Consider the following 15,848-nt stretch of genomic DNA (forward strand, 5'->3'; position numbering starts at 1 on the left):
CACACGTGGGACTCTTTTATCTTTTAAGCAATACATACCACTCCCCCACTTCAAACCCATAGCAGATAAAAGGTATAAAAAAAAAGGAAGAGAGAAGGGCTGCTACGTGCAGCACAGTGATAACAGTGAAATGTACTTGATAGCAATATTAAAGCAAGAGAAAAAAATCAAATTAAAACCAGGCATGAGCCTTCAAAAGTTAGAGCAGTCTGGGGCCATTTAAGGAGGCAATGGCTTCCAACGTCTCAAAAGCCACCCAGGATGCCACAATCTAATAACACAAAGATTAGAGTTTACATAAAGGTCATAAAGTATCAAGACTCAAAATTCTGTTTAGTATAAACTACCTGGGAAGACTCTATGTAATGCATTTTAGATATGCTTCAACCAAAATGTTAAATTAAAATTTATTTTGAAACATTTTTACAAACCCTTTCAGCATTCCAGAAAACCTAGATATTGACAATACTTCATTTTCTGAACAGTATGCTAACTGTTTTACAAGTGTCTCGAATAACCTTCAAAACAACTCTAGGAAAGAAGCATTCCTTTAACCCACATTTTACAGGTTTACATTTACAGATGAAGAAAGTGAGGCTTAGGGAGGTTAAATAACTCACCCAAGGTCACAGAGCTAGTGACAGTAGCCCAGTCAAGGTATGAATCCAGAACCTTGAATTTACTTAGTAAATTAAATACACAGACTGGAACTGCTCACGACGAAAGTGGCTGCAATGTACAGAGCTGTAAGATGGCTCCTGATGATCCCTGTCTCCTGTGTTCATGCTTCTGGGAACCCCGCCTCCCCGCCCCCAAGTGTGCTTCTAACCAATAGACTCTGCCATAGGTGAAGTGACGTCACTTCCAGGTTAGGTCATAAAACACTGTGACTTCTGTCTTGTGAGCTGACTCTCCCTCTTGTTGGCTTTGAGGAAGCAAGCTGCCATCCTGGAGAGGCCCCCACGGCAATGACCTGAGGACCACGGCTGACCCACAGGCAGAGAGGAACTGAGCACTCAGCCCAAGAGCTTGTGAGAAACTGAACCCTGCCTCAGTGACCTGAGACCAGAAGCAGATTCTTTCTGGCCAGTCCCTGAGGCGACCACAGCCCTGGCTGACACTTTGAGACCTTGAAACTAAAAACCCAATTAAGCTGCACCTGGATTCTTTACCCACAGAAACTGTGAGATAATAAGTGTGCATTGCATTAAGCTGCTAAGTTTGGGGGTAATTCGTTATGTGGCAATTAGTATTGGTATACTAACACTGGGAGCCCACATTTGTTAAAGGAAGTTGGAGAACTTTCATTTCAAAAGGTGATTCAAACATCTTTAAGATAATTTCCAACTAGGATTTGCTTTTAAGAGATTTCTTGGAAAAGAAGCAAGTTATGGTACATTTTCAGAAATGAAGAGATTCAATGGATTGAAACTAGTAAATCTTTTGGTTACAAACTTCACTGAGCTCAAGGCTGTGAAGAACCAGGAAGACCAGACACAGGGCTTAAGCAGATCTCTCTGCAGACCCAGAAGAGCTGAGGTGCACAGCCACGAAGCCCCGGGCCCTGTCCGTGCACAAGAACACCTCTGGGAGAGTGGAGTCCCTGTTTACGGCATTCTCCTGCCCGAAAGCTAACTGTGATATTTTTGGCACCAAGACAGTCATAGACAATTATTTTTAAAGGGAAAAGGAAATTACCTACTTAAAAAATTAATGCTGTAGATTACTCAGAAAGCAACACTGAAGCAGTGGAAAGGAAATGGAAGAAACAGATTGCTTCCAACATCAGCATAATCCTACTTCTTAACTGCTCCTTCTGTTCACATGTGCACACACTGTACCTGACTGAGACAATGGACAAAACAGTCAGGATAGGGAAGTGGTTGTCCAGAGGCAAGATGAACGATTTTCACATTCCCTACCTCTTTCACTTTCCATTTTATGCAACATTCTTGTAACTGTCCATGGTCACTTGGAAACACAAATGACTGGTTATTTTTCCTGCTTCATTCTCTGGCTATTTCTAGCCTATTTCAGGTTTGCTAAAATATTTCTCACTTGATACTTTGCTATGTAGGAGTTAATTTTTTGGTCCAATAAACTCACTGATCCAGACAATCTATGAGTTATAAGTGAAGTTTATCCTTATTACTACCACTCTCGCCATCCCAGTCTCGCCACCGTATTACTGCAACAGAGAGAATAATTCTCGCAGTGAACTCCTGCAGGTGCCTTGGTCCCTACCTTCCTGGCTCCATCTGGTTATGGGGATAACATCTTTGCTCTTCAAAATAGTAAGTTCCTGAGTCCAGAGGGCCTGATCCCTTAGTTTTCACAACTTGTCACTTATTGAAAACTCCAACAAAAAGTTAAAGAGCTTAATTCCTATGTTCTATTAGATGGTGATGCACCTGTGGGAAATCTCAGTGGATACCCAGTTAAAACATGGTAGGTCCTGAATACTTTCATCCAGGACTCTCTCATCTCATCTTATTTTCCTGCATCTCCAAAATGCAGACCATTAATGGACTGTGAGTTTTATACCATAAAGATGTGTCTGAAAATGAACATGGAAGCAATGTATTGTAAAGTAAAATCTGTCTTTAATATCTCATATAAGGGAATGCCATGGTTAACCATTTTTCTACGACATGAACAATCCCAGAACGATGCTCAGCTGTGGTATTCACGTGTCTTATCAGAGTGTGTAACTTGGTATAAACTGTTCAGACGATCAGGAGAGCCGCTGAATCCTGCCCCAGCAGAAGACAGAAGGTGCCTCCCAGCTCTGCCCTACCTGCTTGGCGACTTTCTGGACCTAAGTTTTTTCCTCCATCTTTAAAATACAAATAATCTCCCAGATCTCGCTGGCTCTGCACTGCTACACTTCTAAGGCAGCCAGTGGCTCATGACTGATACCACTTATTAATATGCTGAGGCTCTTGTGTTATCACATTCCATCTTCCAAAGAGAAAGGTCAGTCCTTCTCGGGCACAGCATGCCACTGCTGATGCCCAGCTCTACCGCCAGCCCATTTCCCATCACTTCCCCCACAGCAAATGCCTACCTTTCCATCTAGGTGACCACGTGCATCAGGCACCCTTCCCTCAGGTTTGCTTGTCTTTGGTTCGGTTAGATCTCTTGTTGCTCTGCTCCGACAGCACCTTGTCTCAAGCTCAGTTACAGGAGTTACCAAAATAGTTTCTTTCATATCTGACTCCTCCTCAACTAGACACTGAACTCCTCATGATCAGACACTAGTCTTCAACAGAATTTAATTCCCAAGAGGGCATTTGTTCCCTGTCATATTCCCAGTGCCCTGGCATGTACTAGTGGCTAAATAAATAGTTAATGAACAAGAGAATGAGTGAATATATGAACTAATATCTACTGACTTCAATGTCATCAGTACCTCCGAGAGAATAGCATATTATAAACATTCAACAAGTGACTGGGATCATAACAAACCAGTTACATTTCCAGAACATACACTACAGAGTCCAGAAAGAAAAATATGGAATAATGTTACAAAGTGCATTTGCAAAGCATAATTATTTTTTGATTAAGTACAAGTAAAAATGTTCCTTCAAATTTAGAATCTTGTCAACATCATGTACTAAGTTATTTCAAAGATGGTCAGTGGAAGTCAGGGAAAAAAATCACATCTAAGAAAGATGAAAAGTTCATTATCATAGTCCCCTTTCAAGTCTATGGTTCACATTTAATAAACAGTGAAAAAGGTTATAATGGAATCATTTGATAAGACTGGATTTCATGTTAATTGTAGATCCCATATTATTCACATTTCATGTTTTCATTTTTAACAGGCTTTAAAATTGTGGCCTGCCACTAAAAGAATGATATAAACATACAAATGATAATAATAGCTTCTGCTTTCTGACACAACCCTATTTCAATTTCATAAGTAGGAAAAGCCTAAGAAAGTTAACTATTAAGTGTATATGATGTAGCTTCACCTTTGGAAACACTTTATAGGATGGCCAACAATTCATAATGTCTAGCTCCTGGCTTACGGCAGGAACCACAATTATTGTAACAAATCCAATAAAAGATAATAATCTGTTGGCTAATACATACATTAGCATATTTCAAAAGCATGCAGTATCTTAGTATCTATTCTGATACTAAACATATATTTTAAAGATTTAATAAAATTATAGTAGCTCTTTGTTATGTGTTTTCTCAATCAATAGATACTAAAATTATAACTCATGTATAAGTCCATAATATGATTTTCTTCTAAAATATATTCATCAGACTTAGTTTTATTAATTTTTTTCCTAATATAAAAGCAATTCAAGTTCATCAGGCTATAAAGATAAATGAAAAAAATACCTGCAATCACACCCAACCACATGGAGACAATCCCTGTAAACACCATGCTAGAGGTATATTTAATTAAGTCTATGTCTTTAATCAAAGACAGGGTCACCCTGCTTTGGGACTGGCTTTGAAAGGTAATATGTTTTGAAAAGCTTTCTGTATCAATGGATATATTTCTGTAACATTTTAATTGTTGTGAAATGGTCTATGACACAGAAACACCATGATGTTTGCAGTCAGTCCTTTGTTTTGGGATATTTGTCACTTGAGTAAACATTTATGTACACCAGGATTTTTCAGCCTCCATCCTATTAACTCTTTGGGCTGGATAATTCTTATTTTCTGGGGGGTCTCCCTGTGCGTTGTCAATGTGCCACAACCACCGAATGCAGCAGCACCCCACCCCACCCCCCAAGTTGGGACAAGCAAAAATTTCTCCAGACATTACCAATATTGCCTGGGCGACAAAATCATTCCCCGTTGGGAACCACTCCCATAGACAAATAACTGCATATACAAAGGATTATTTCCATCTAATAGTTTCCCTGAAGCAGAATTGCTGGACCAAAGGGCCTGACCTGTGGAGGGTTTGAATGTGTGTGGCCAACTGGCTGCTCTTGAAGACAGTCAGTGTCAACTCCCCTACCCAGCAGCACAATAGTGACCATGTTCTGTTTCTCTTTTACTCACCAGCATCGAATAGCACCGTTTCTTTTTTTTTTTTTTATCAATGCCAATTTAAGAGTGTCTCATTGCTGTTTAAAACGCATTTTTTTAAACAACTGATGAAGATAAACATTTTTTTGTTGTTGTTAGTAGACATACTGGGAATTGAACCCAGGACCTTATATGTGGTAAACATGTGCTCTGCTACTGAGCTATACCCTCCCTGCCCAAGATAAACATTTTAAAGTAGGTTTTGGCATCACTTGTATTTCCCCTTCCTTTGGTGAACAGTCTTTTTTGTCCTTTCCTGTTAAAGGATTTTCTTTCTTTGGTTTTCTAAAAGCTTTTATAAATGAAGATACTGCCACTTATGTTACCCGATGTTATGTAATTTTATGTTGCAATTACATTTTTTTTCCAGTTTCTCTTCTACCTTTATTTTCACTTAATCGTTTCTTATGCAAAAGCTTCAAAATATTATAACTGTATCTACCTATTACACAGATACGAAACTATGTATATTATGGTTGCTTTTGTAAATTCTGGTCTTGATGCCATGTTTATAAAGTCCTTACCTTCCTCAAAATTATATAAATATTAAGCTATATTTTCTTACAGTATTTTAATGTTTTTTCCCTGACTTTTTAACTATTTTAAGCATTTGACATGTATTTGATTTTGGGGTAATGCATATGGTGATTTCCAAAATATTTTGATGTTAAAGAGAGGGAGGCCCTGATATTTAGACAGACGGGACCCCCAGACGAGCTTATCTCTGTGTTTCACTCTGCCAGCTACTTGGCTCTTAGATTCCCTAATTCTTTCTTACTATTCTCTCATCATCATCATAATTTGACTGTGAAATAGGTACAAACAAAGCCAAACAGAATGTCATGGGAGAAAAACAGGAAGAAAAGGAAACCATTTTGACTTATCTGTTAATTTGAAAACTGGAGTCAATCAGCTGTGAGTAGAAAATGGACATGTGATGTAAAGGGGCTGGCTGGAGTTGCTCTGTTGGCTGAAGCAAGCTTCCTTCCCGTTTAGCCCTGTCCTTCAGTCCTCCGAGCTCTGTGGGGCGCCACGAGCGCACAAAGTGTGTTCACACGTGGAACCTACTTATATCCTCACAAGAGCTTCAGTGGGCGTTCTCTCCGAGTTTGCTCACGAGAGAAGAGGCGTTCAGTCGCTGGCCACCATCACTGGGTGTCAGAGCTGCAATGCAGGGAAAACCCTGATACTCTGGTCTGTTACTGGTGTCTCTATTACAACCACACAAAGCATCTGGTAAAAGGTTTTGTTGTTGTTGTTGTTGTTGAGAAAATAAATCTACATAGGGTTTTGGCAGGAGCAGAATCCAGCTTTCTATTTGTCACAGTGAATTGATGTCTTCCGGACTCTGGGACTCTACTTGGGATTAGTGTCTGAAGTCCAAGAGCCTCCTAGGACTATAGCAAGAATTTTAAGCATTCCGGAAAAAAAAAAAAAAAGTAAAGGAATCTAAGCGGCCAGGTCTCAGAGCTGCACAGCTTTCGTCAATTTCCTCCTAATGGCCTCCTTGAACCAGGCAAAGGCTTCTGTGGGTTTGCATTATTTCACCTTCTCATGATAACTTTTCTTAACCACAAAACTTGCCTTTAAAGAAACACACACACACACACACACACACACACACACACACACACACACACACACACACACACACACACCCTTCTAGGAAAGGATTCTGAAGCAGGAGTCAGACTCAGATTTGAAATGACAAGGCAGCTATTGTTCATTTATCCCTGATTCCTAAATCCACACGCTGATTTACTTTCTGAGGTTCACAGAAATACCATTTAACCTATTCTCTGTAGGCACTACGGCTGCAAAATGGAACACTTCCCACCTCTAACAATCTCCACCAGCAAAAAATATGTAGAAATCTTTATATTTTTTTTCTGCTCAAACTATTGACCCTAATTCTTTATAGATAATTTAAAAATCTAGGCAGTTTTTCTTAACGTTTGGTACATCTTTAAAAATTTTTTTCCCTTTCTTGTCTTTTGTTCATCTAAGTTATTTCTAGTTTTAGATAATGCTCAAGAATACACTGAGTTCATCAAAACACTGGAGAGGAGGGGAAAAGTAGACTGGAAACTGATCTCTTAACTTCAGTCATACATTTTACAAGATGCTGTTGGTAAGTCATTAAAAATGGCCAACTTCACACAAATGGACACCCTTGTATCGCTGAGGGGGCTTGATCTTCGGAGCCCTTCTTTCTCCTGGTTAAGAAGAGCACAGCTAGTAAAACTACGCCATATGGCTTTAAATGATCTGCATCCAATGTTGATTCCCGAAGAATGGTCCATTTTCTCAACACTTACTTGCTTCAAGACTTTTCTTGTGATTTACACTGCACATCCCTGGCATAAGCCAGAGCAAGACAAAGCTGTTAGAATTGAATGCTCCAATTCAAATCCGTCTTTCTCTTGCAGAGAGGGTGGACTGAGAATAATCTGCTTCAGTGTGTATGAGAAGTAATACCAGGATGTCCTTTCTCATTGTTTTTAACCCATTGCTATTGATAGTTTTGCCATCTGGAAGCATCACTACTGATTAGGCCAAATGTTTCCAAACAAAGTAATAGATTATGAAAACAAAAGAGAAAAGAGGGGTAATTTGCTTTCAGCTAACACTGACTGAAAATGTATAGGTATGCTATCATAAAACTAGGTCAAATATTTCCTTTTACATGAGGGCAGAAAGAAATATAGAAAATAAAAGCATGAGGCTTTATTTGTTTATTTATTTTTGAGATTGCTCTTTTTTTTGCTTCCTCTTGATGCAAGAAATTGTTAAATAGTATGTGTGAAGCCTACATTTTTCAAGTGAAATGCATTTGAGTGAAATATTTGAAAATACCACCTAGACTTAGTGGGGGGAAAAAATCTGAGTCTTGGGAAAATCCTTTAAGATTTCAGAAACAGGCAAATCAGTGACTAGGATTAGACACTGCATAACTCATTCCGGAACTGTGGAAATCCTCAGTGTATCTGGAAATGCCAATTTACTTATCCTAAGCCAAATTCTCATTAACTAGATGCTTTGAATGCCACCAGCTAGCGGGGGAGCCTGGAAGCTGAGCGTTCACCTCCTCTTTCTCACCTCTCCCTCCACGACTGCGGACAACCAGAAGGCAGTTGATTCAACAGGTGCAACACGTCTCTTCTGGCCCAGGCCCTGGAGTGCCGCAGACTTCCATGCCAGGCTTTCTCAGCTTACTCCAGCGGTTGTCTTCAAAACAACCTGGGAACTAGTCATCACATCTTATACAGTGGTTGATAACACATGTCTGGCTAGTTCTAATTGACTAAGAGTTTGTATTGGCCAGCTGGTTATTTCCAGATATAATGGGAAGTGTTCACCTGGATGGAGGAAGGAAGGCAAAGGCCAAGGAGATTTCTCCTGGAGGCCCTTTAAAAAATTGCTTTGGTTAAATCACAAATTGAGGCTTCCTAAGCTTGATTGCCCAGGTGAAATATAGCTATTTGCTGAAAGCTTTCTACTTGTTGGTGAGCCTTCCCATGTGATAGGCAGATGACGGAATTTTACTTGTAGGGCAGAGAGAAAGAATCACACACACACACACACACACCCCCCTAAGCAGAGCCAGCCAGCCCTTGGAAATTCACCTTTTATGCCTGCTTGATCATTCATATTTTCAATGTCTCTAACCTATTTTTCAATTAGAGATGTTCTTGGATGGGAACTCTCGATATTTCTCAATCATATTTTTTTTTTTGCCAGTACACACAGGACCACTTTTACCCACTCAATTACAAAATTAAACTTCTTCTAAGCTGAGCCTTTCCTAAGATGCACAGAGTTTATATCTGCAAACTTGTTTTCAGCCAATAGTCTGGTATGAACATCTGAGGAACATTATAGGGTTTTGGAAAATGTAAAATTGAAGTTTCAACAATTCAGAAATCTTGAGCAACAGAGGCAGATGAGATTTCCTAAATATTCAGAAATAAACTTCAGCCATACCCCTTGATTTTTCCAACCCAGAAATTATAGCTATAAATCGGGTTAATCAGTGCTTCTCTCATTTCCCAGTCTGCATCTAGAAGTCATGTCCTTTGGCTCTTGGAGTGAGCAAGGATTTTCTTAATAGCAGGAACTGAAATGCACTTAAAAACAACTTGATAATACTGTGGGTAAAGTTTGAAAAAGCCAAGGATTTAATGCTTTCCAGAATCACTAATAGAGCACTTAGAGTCAAGACAACAAAGTAAAAAGCCAACCCTATTCTTAGTAAATATTGTCTGTGTACATGTATTTATTGCACAGTTGCTGAAGAACAGGGTGATACAGATACAAACAGAGCTTGTCAAACGTAATTTTGTTTTCAGTCGAGCACACTTTTCTCACTGATATTAAAAGTTACATTAATGGTTGAAACCCAAAGAGTATTGGTTGGCCAGCGACTGTCTTGTGAAATCAAATTATTCTTTTTTTCTGTATCCAATGGACATAAACTGTTTATAGGATGTCACATCATTTATACAGAACTCACCACCCCAAGTGAATGCCCAGCTCCCTCCAACCCCCACTGCTGTGGTCTCCCTGCTGCGAAACTCCAGTACCCCAACCTTTTCGAATCTTGTCACCACTAGTTCAGGGCTACTGCTAACATCCAGGACCTTCCCACTACTGAATAGATTCAAATTTCTGCTCTTATTAAGGTACACTGGTAGCACTTCCCCAACCGTACCTACCAGAGCCAATGCATTCAGAAGTTCCAAACAGGCTCTTCCAGCCGCTGGGCATGAAGCAGTCACTCAAAGTTAATACTGGAAGTGGTCAGAGACATCACCAATCCAGTAATTCTCAAAGTGTGGTTCCTGGACCAGTTGCATCCACACTCCCTGGGACCCTGTTAGAAAGGCAGCTTCTCAGACCACCCCACTCCAGCTCTGCCAAATCTGGAGGTGAGGTCCAGTGATTTCAATTTAACAAGCCCTCCAGTAAATTCTTTTATACATTCAAGCTTGAGACCCACTGATCTCATCCAACCTATTCATTCAGATGAGAATGCTCAGACTATGGGAATTAAATGAGTGACCCATGGCCTCACACCTAGCTGGTAGTGAAGTCCAAGGCGAGAATTCCCATCTGATGTCTACCACCTGGCTTTTGGCGTTCAGAACAGCATTATTGTTCAGCATGCCAGAGTTTGCTGACTCTGCGCCAAACTAATAAATCCAAGCCAGCCAATACAAATCTTTCATAAATATAAATATAAATCTTGAAGGAAGTGAGAATTGTAGGCTGTTGCTCTCAAGGCACATGCCATTGCTTGATCCTTCTGTTTCTGCTCTATTTGCAGACAGTGAACTTGCCTAGCCAACAAGAAGCACATCTCCTAGGAAAACTAGATCAAGCACTTGACTACATCTGATCAACAGTGTTCAATAATAATGCAAGTAATGGATTTGTACTAATTAAAGTTCTGAAGTGGGGAAAACAGTACAGCGTAGATTTGTGAGTTCCATCTTTAGAACAAAGGGCCACGAGAATCTCCTGCCCACAGCTAACGGAAAGAAAATCGACATATTTGAAAAGATCCCACAGAATTTTGACTGTAATGAGGGCTTTTAAACCTATTTTCTCAGTGCGTTTTAGAGCTTCTGATGTGCTCTCGCAGACGGGGAAGAAAGCAAGCCAACTGAGATCAATCGCTCTGCTAAGTCACAAATACTAACATTAAAAATGTGGATCATCTAGAGTTGAGGTTAATTAGTCCCCTTGATCACCCTTGAGTTTGCTCAGATAGCTGATTATTCACCTGCCAAAATTAGCTCTCAAATAAACAAACAATCTGCTGAAAGAACAGAGTAGGAGATATTCAAGTGCTTAGCGAATTCATCAGCCACAGACACTGGAGGGGAAAAAAAAAGATGGAGACAGTGTGTCCTAGAGAGTCTGTGTCTGGCCGAGCATCCAAGCCATGCCTGCTCCCCAGATCCCAGCGCTCTGTGCAAGGCTGGCTGCCGTCCTGAGTCTGCTGCTGCCCAACAGCCAAGTCCTACTTGAACTGCAGTGACAGACATGTTCAAAGTCTTATCACAACAGAAACAACGTTGCCCTAAAGTCAACATTTTGCTGAAGAAAAAGATTGATTAAACCAAGGACAAATCCCTGGACACATCACTCTGAAACAAGAATGAATGACGGTAGTGAAAGTGCAGTCGTCCCTGGAGTAGTTTACAGTTCCCCCAGAACTTTCTAGAAGGATAATTTATAGCTGATGAATTTAAGACGTGACTGTAAAAGGAGGACTCAGGGACTGAGGTGGGGGCTGGATTTAGACAAGTCTCTATAAATATACATACCTTTCCCAAAATGAAGCAATAAAAAGTACAGTCAGTAAACCATACACTATGAATTTTGATACATAATAAATTAGCGATCATGACACCATACTATTGGATTCCATTTATCATCCTTTAACTGGGTATATTCTTTAAGATCTCCTCCACAGATCCAATGAGATGTTTGCAAATTCTTTTCTTGCATGTTAAGATGCAACTTTTTCCAGGTTGTTTTTTTTTTCTTAATCCAAAATCTTAATGCTTTGAAATTCTCAATTTTCACATCCTGTTACTTGCCCTTGTACTGGTGGGTTGGAGAAATCAAAAGATTTGAGATTAAAATAAAATAAGATACTTTGGGAAACTCAGTTTTGTTGATTATTGCTCACACTAGTTTTCCTTTACCTGACATTTTCTGTGCATGAAAACTTCATGACAAAGCACAGGCCAACAGCCCACTCATCCATCTCAGCTCATTCTGCTGTAACATGTGTCTCTGGAGAACACATCTGAGGTACATGCCTCCTTCCTTTTTTTCAAAGGATTTTATCTTAGGTGCATTCTCCCAGCGAAGTGACTTGCAAACTGTGAGCCCCTAGAAGCTGAATTTTCAAGATCGACAAGAAATAAATTCTAAGTATTAAAAAATTTTTGCAAGAGAAACTCAGTTTTTTTACTACAAACCTTACAATTACTTAGTGAGGCAAAATACTTGACCTATTTCTCCATTCTGTGATATGATACTGAATGAGAATGACATTGGGGATTTGCAGCTCTGCTTTATTTTTCCTCACTCTGTGGATTATCCATTTTTAATCCACTACCAGTTTCCCGACTGCTGAGCAGCTGACTGCTCGATGGCCCTCCTGCTGCTGGGTAATCATTATGCACCCAGGGAACACATTCTTACTTAATCTGACAAAAAAAAAATACAACTTCATGTCTAAACCCACTACAAAAATGATGAAAGCAAATCCTCTAAACGCTACACAGGAATACATTTTAAAGATAAGCCACTGTCCATTCTGACTGGTGTGAGGTGATACCTCACTGTAGTTTGGAATTTCATTTCTCTAATAATTAATGATATTAAGCATCTTTTCACATGCCTGTTGGCCATCTGGATGTCTTCTTTGGAGAAATGACTTTTTAGGTCTTCTGCTCACTTTTTGATTGGGTTGTTTGCTTTTTTCTTTTTCATATTAAGCGGCATGAGTTGTTTGTATATTTTGGAAATTAGTCCCTTGTTGGTCACAGGGTGTGTGGAGAAAAAGGAACCCTCTTACACTGTTGGTGGGAATGCAAATTGGTGCAACTACTATGGAGGACAGTATGGAGGTTCCTTAAAAAACTGAAAATAGACTTACCATCTGACCCAGCAATCCCACTCCTGGGCATATATCTGGGGCAAACTATAGTTTGAGAAGATACAGGCACCCCAATGTTCACAGCAGCGCTATTTACAATAGCCAAGACATGGAAACAACCTTAACACCCATCAACAGATGACTGGATAAAGAAGATGTGGTCTATATATACGCTGGAATATTACTCAGTCATAAAAAGAATGAAATAATGTCATTTGCAGCAATATGGATGGACCTAGCGATTATCTTATTGAGTGAAGTAAGTCCAACAGAGAAAGACAAATATCGTATGATGTCACTTATATGTGGAATCTAAAAAAAAAAAGATACAAATTCTATTTACAAACCAAAAACAGACTTATGGACATAAAAAACAAACTATGGTTACCAAAGAGGAACGGACATGGAAGGATAAATTAGAAGTTAGGGATTAAAAGACACACATTACTATATATGAAATAGATAAACAACAAGGACCTACTGTATAGCACAGGGAACTATATTCAATTTCTTGTAATAACATATAATGGAAAAGAATCTGAAAAAATATATAAGTATGTATATGTCTAACTGAATCACTTTGCTGTACACCTGGAACTAACATTGTAAATCAACTATAATTCAATACAGTATTTTTAATTTAAAAAATATAAGCCATTGTCACAGGCCACGCCCATTGCATTCCTCTCTTTGATAACATATCACTAAAAACTGTCACCGAGCCCTGAATCTCACCCATTTCTAGTTGTTGTAATGCTCACTCTCTAGTATGGGAGGAAAGGCATATGGTTCCATTCGATTTATGTAGGAATCCTATGGTCTCAAATACTCTCCCGTCTTATAAATGAGTTGAAATTCATCTAGAAGACGTCACAAATCCTTTGTAGGTTCCAAAACAAGCACAGCCAAAGGTTTTCGAAGCAACCCATACCTACAGATGTTCCGTTTGTGCGACAGGAAGTCTGGCCTGGCCTCCAAGTTAACTGAGTTCTAATCTGAGCCTCAAAGTCTCAAACCTCCAAGTTCATGCCAGGAGCCTTCTTTCAAAATCTGTAGATTACAGACATCCTTCCGTCTCCTGATGGTCCCCCTTTGCACAACCCAAATTCTAGTTACCACCTGGCAATGGACTAAAGAAAAAGTGAAAAGAAAAAAAGTTTTACCACAATCCAGAGTCTTGTGGAAACAAAAGGCAAGTTTTCAGAAACAATGAAGAAAATAGGAGTCTAGCTTTTCTGAACATTACACAAGTATCTCCCTGAAAGCACGCAATCCCCGGAAAGTACCTCAAAACCAAAACACAGAAAGAGAAATAAGTTTGAAGGACAGCATATGAGTTAGGACCTTTGGAAAAAATTAATTCATCTTTCTCTTTCAATGTAATAGATGTAAGTTGACACCTTTCAGAGCAGGAATGACTGTGCTGGGTAATTTACAGCATGTCGGTTTGGGCATTGCTTCCTTCCAGATGTCAAAGGAAGACTGAGGGTGATTCACACCTCAGCAAACGCACAGGCTGCATTCCATTCATGTTTGCTGCTCACCGCTGCCTGCTTTGGCAATTTTATTTTTGGTTTTATGTGTCCTTCCATGGTCTGCTCCAAGACTACAGTGACAAGGACAGTGACGGTGGCATTTAGAGACTGGAGCAGGACAGCCACTCATGACACTGCCCCACTGCAATCCCAAAACCTCAAAACAGAAAAAGACACACACGAAGCCTTTTGACCAATAAGACACAGGTTTTGGGTATCCAAGGGCAAAAAAAAAAAAAAAAAAAGCAGGAAATGTCTCATAAATTCTAAAGGAGAATTTAAGTCAAATCTTTAATCAGAGACTTGCCAGGGACTGCAGGTGGGGCTGCTGGAAGTGTCAAGAGCCACCACACAAGGGGGAAATGCTCCCTTCTTCACTCAGCCAGGCCATGAGCAAAGGCTTGAGGTCAGAGAATAGAGTTACAGCAAGTAATTCAAGAAGGAAGCGGCAGCAGACCTCAGGCTGAGGTCACCTGGAACATTCCACAGCAGGAAAGCCCGGGCTAGGGTGCTGGGAAGATTTAAACCAGGCTCCTACTGGCTGTAACCTAATGATAAGAATCATAAGCAGTTAATTATTTCTCACCTAGAGAATACAGTTATTATGAGCTTCACATCACAAATGTTTAAAACACAGGATCCACCAGATTGTAAATCCCACCAGATTGTAAATTCCTTGAGGGTGGGCATCTTCACCTGTTTTATTCACTAGCATACTCAGTTGCCTATGAAGCTCACAAGGTAGGCACTTAACAAATATTTGTGCGGTAAGTAAAAACCCAAAAGAATACTCATCACAAAGATATTGCTCCAGCAAAGCTGTTGCCTAGGTAACTGTGAATGGTGTGTCCTGTACCAAAGTCCCCGGCCAAATGAGGCTGGAATCCAGCCAGAGTGTACCCACCCACATCTGGTCCTGGCCTGTGAGTGCCAAGCTCAGAAAAGGGTGCCTTTTTTTTTTTTTTTGTAATTCATCCACCCTAAGAGTAAGTTTTTTGGTGGACAGAGTCCCCAGGGCTCTGCCAAGGCAAGCTTCCTCAGGAAGGTCACTTTGGTGAGCTGCACAGGTCAAATCATGCAATGTGCTTCACCAAAACCATCCTACAATTGAGACATTTTTCTCAGTTCATTTCATTACTGAGGTCTTCCTCCATCAATACAGCTGTGCAATGACTGAGGATACCTCTTTACCAAATTTGTCACCAAGTCCTCACAAATTTAACTCACAAGTAGAATCTGAAGTCTTGAAATTTGAAAGACATGATTGCCCATCTCCTCCTATAGCTATTAACTAGCCAGCATGAGTGCTCTGGGTATGTGGATCGTCATTTTTTTCTTTTTCTTTTGTTATTTCTTAATCAAATATAATCAGTAACTGAAAGCATTTAAGTTATTTAAGTGGAGAGAAACATTAGCACGGAGGGTAAAATAATGACTCAATCGATGTCCAGATATAGGGCAAGGTTCCTTAACTTTGACTATACTGGTATTTGAGACAGATAATTCTTCATTGTCAGGGGCTGTCCTGTGCATTGTAGGATGTTTAGCAGCATCTCTGGTCTCCATGCACTAAA

At 39.9% G+C, this 15,848-nt stretch overlaps 1 protein-coding gene and 1 long non-coding RNA gene across 4 annotated transcripts in view; both read right to left on the bottom strand.

Moving 5' to 3' along the window:
• Positions 1 to 799, bottom strand: part of LOC140695719 (uncharacterized) — a 38,367-nt gene extending 37,568 nt beyond the window's left edge. The window contains exon 1 of the long non-coding RNA XR_012071555.1: positions 621 to 799. This is a non-coding gene — a long non-coding RNA (uncharacterized lncRNA). The remainder of the gene's footprint in view (positions 1 to 620) is intronic.
• FBXL7 (F-box and leucine rich repeat protein 7) overlaps positions 1 to 15,848 on the bottom strand; it is a 414,211-nt gene that overhangs the window by 150,060 nt on the left and 248,303 nt on the right. The gene's annotated exons all lie outside the window — the stretch shown is intronic.

Source organism: Vicugna pacos, chromosome 3, assembly GCF_048564905.1.
Source record: "Vicugna pacos chromosome 3, VicPac4, whole genome shotgun sequence".
Taxonomy (NCBI): Eukaryota; Metazoa; Chordata; class Mammalia; order Artiodactyla; family Camelidae; genus Vicugna; species Vicugna pacos.